Raw genomic sequence first — 3,827 nt, forward strand, 5'->3', positions numbered from 1 at the left:
CTACCATCATCAGGAGATATGCTTTTAGATCCGTGTCTAGCTTTTCCGGTGTGTTGGGGTGCCCTGGACTGGGCGAAGTGGGAGTGGTGGGTTCTGATGATGGTGAGTGGTCTTGGTTTCTGTTAGTAAGATTATTACGTTTACCTTTCGCCATCTGGTAATCTCTGTGGTTAGTTGTTGTAGTTGTCACTGTTTAAAGATTGGAGCAGAAGCTGTGTTCCACTCACCAGCAGTCTCAAAATCCTGTGGCAGGGGTTGTGGGTAGCTGGCGGTACCCCGGTGCTGGTCCAGCTGGAAGAGGCCTGTGGTCCTACTCAGGCTGGTTTTCTGCTTCCCTAACTAATGCAGTCTTAGGTCCCTTCTCCCCTTCCCATTTCTCCCTTCCCTTCTCCTTGCCACCTGGTTCCACATTCATGATATATGTATTATTTTGCCCTCTTCTTCTTCATCACTACATTTTTCTCACACCATGATCTCCTTTAAGTTCCACAAACTAAACCACACTTACACCCATTTATGTGCGTAGACAGATGCATTAAAATATAACATCTTAAAAAAAGAAGAAAAAATACAGGATCTGCATATGGGAAATAATATGAGATTATTGTTTTTCTTAGTCTTGGTCATTCCATTTATAATACTGCTTTCCAGAGACATCTATCTTCAACCAAGTTTAATAGTTACTTTTTTCTTTATAGATAAAGAAAATTCCATATATATATATATATATATATATATATATATCCTTATTTATTCATCTGTGAATGGGCATCTAGGCTTATTTCATTCCTTTAGTGTGAATGGAGCAGAAATAAATATGGATGTTCAAGATTTTTAGTGGTGGTAGTGTATAGTGTCATTTGAATACACATTCAAGATTGGTATAGCTGAGTCATATGATAGTTCCTCTTTTAATTTTTAATTTTTAAAACTTAAACTTAAATTATTATAAATAACCATAATGGTTATATTAGTTTATACTCCCAGTATCAGTGAATAACTGTTCTTATTTCATCAAGAACAGCAGACTTCAGATTACAGAAAACCTATATACTTGGGTTTCAGAATGAAAGAACTGAGAGCTATGTCCATTGACTAATCAAATCAGACCTTTGACTACATTCTCCAAGTTAGGACAACACATCAATTATGATGTCAGGACCAGGCATCATATCAACAGCTACTCATTTCAATTGAGCTCATAATTCATTGAAAATGTCCAATTCAGAGTAACGTCCTCTTGTTTGCATCCTTCATTATCAATAGTTAATTAATCACAACGTTCCACCTCAGTGCTATAGAAATATTTTCTAATGATTTATTGTACAAATAAACAAGACGAAAAAGTCTCCAATGGCATAATATGCATAATGTGCATTTTAATTAGAAGGCAATTTAGATATTTACTTAGGCCGTGCTCATGTGCAAGTTATTTCTAATGATGGAAAGCTGATTTAGTGGAACTAATTATGATAAATTACTAACAGTGGTTGCAAACATTAGGTGTTTATCCAAATTTATCAATAGATCAAAAGCCAAACTTAGAAATAGTTCGAAATACTTTATATGAACTTCTCATTGGATTTTTAAAAGATTCCCTGTTATTCCATTTTTTTAAATATAGAATATAACCTTGAAGTACATTAAAGTTTTTTCTAGACTGGCGAAGTTGCTTAACTATAATACATATGAGCCCCTGTGTCTTTAGACTTGGGAGTCTGGACTTTTTTATATGTACTTAATTACAGAAGAATTGCTAATACAATGTTGAAATATCCCAAGTAAATTCCACATTATTTCAGTACATAAGGTGCTGAGCTTTATGGGAACCAGTTAGATACAAATTGAATTTTGCAAATTGTTCACTTAATTTCATATTCACTGTCAATGCAAAAAAAATAGTAATTTCCATATGGCCGCAAATCAAGTACAACAGAAATGTATTTAGTACCACACCAAGTTCACTTTAAAATGGGCTGGACAAATGGAATTTTTGGAATTTAAAACAATTTTGCTCAAGAGTGAAACAACTTGAGCACTCATCCCAAAAGCACCTTGCTTCCAAACACTGTTAAATATTCTATGGTATGGTAGAATTCCTAGTTTGGCATGAAAATTTGAAGGAAATGACCATAATAGGAAAAATATCCATAAATACTGGAATGCGGCCAGTCAGTTTCAAACCTGTTTCCTTATTCAAGAACTATAGACGACATAACAAATAATTCAAATCACTTTATGTTCACCACTCATTTTATGAAATACAAAAAAATCAAATACACATATGAAGCTACCCATTGCATATATTTTCTGATTTGATTCCCTCTTTCATGGCCTCAAATAATCACAATTATGATATACAGTGTGTGGTATTTACACATAGGTTTCATATTATTCTTTTAAAATATTTGTATATCGATAAATACAATACTTTTATATTTTATAGTATACTTTGTATATATCAACAAACCAGTTATTGAATCATCTGGGAGAATAAAATTAATTATTTCATGGTCCCACTTAATAGATTTTCCTGAAATAATACCTTTAATTCACTCATCATTGCATATTTTTATAAATCCACATTGCTACACATATGTCTCACTAAGTCATTTATATGTATTTTGGCAAGTATTCTACCATATTACTACAATAAAAATTTATAATGCTTATAGCTGCATATTGTGGTTGTTTCCCCTTTTTGTTATTAAAATAATATAACTTTGATCCTGTTTGTCCCTACTAATATGGGTGAGTTTCTCTAAGGTGAATTTGTAAAAATTGGATTTTTGTAAATGTGTGTATTTGTGTGTGTGTGTTCACAAAAGCTGATTATAATAGTATACCAATTTACATGTCCATCAGCAGTGTAACAGGATTTCTTTTGTCCTTTTCTCTTAAAAAGTTATTCATTTTTTTCAGCATTATTTGCTAGCTCATTTTCTATACTACTGGTAATTTTTAATGTGGTATCAAACCAGTTAATGAATCATCTGGGAGAACAAAATTAATTATTTCATGGTCCTACTTAAGAGTTTAACCAATACAGGATAAAATGGTAAAAGAGATGGATATTTATGTTTCTTAAATTTCCCACTTCCTTCTATCCTGTTATGCTATGACTGCTCAACATTTGTGTTATAGACAGCCCCCATTCTCATCACAACAAACCTGTCCATTGCTTATTCATTTATTCATTCTGTCAGCCACTCCATTATTCACCCATATGTACTGAGTACCTACAATTTTTGAGACATTGTGTAATAAAGTATATAAAGGAAGCTTTATTGTAGGTTTAAAATGAAGGTAAGTGTTGGCATAACAAGACTTATATATCTTGTACTGTATATTCTAACTGTCCTCTTTTTGTCAGCAAATCTTGTCAATTAAGTCAAAGTAAGAAAAAGCAAACATCAATTAAATACTTACTATAAGTTAATATATCCATGGATGAAAGTGACCTGTTAATTTGCATGTAATATATTTATATAGTAATAGTTTCATCACAGCTCTCATGCAGAGTGAGTAGAATTTAAATCAACTTGTGTGGAATGTAATACCAGTATGTCCCAAGCACAAAACCATTTCTTCTGTCTCCTTTAAAATTACACTACCAAATACGGATTAATTTCTTTTCCCATTTAGTGAATCTCAGATAAAATCAGCAACTTGTTCAACATCTGATATCGATATCAAAACTTCAAATTCTGATCTAACTCAACAATTCCATTGTCTCTTATGGCTGATAGTAGGAATTTTAAATATCATGAGCCAGACAAGGAAAATGAAGTGTTCCACTCTGTTCAGGCTAGACAGACAGGATGTAA

This window comes from Mus caroli, chromosome X (genome assembly GCF_900094665.2).
Source record: "Mus caroli chromosome X, CAROLI_EIJ_v1.1, whole genome shotgun sequence".
Classification (NCBI taxonomy): Eukaryota; Metazoa; Chordata; class Mammalia; order Rodentia; family Muridae; genus Mus; species Mus caroli.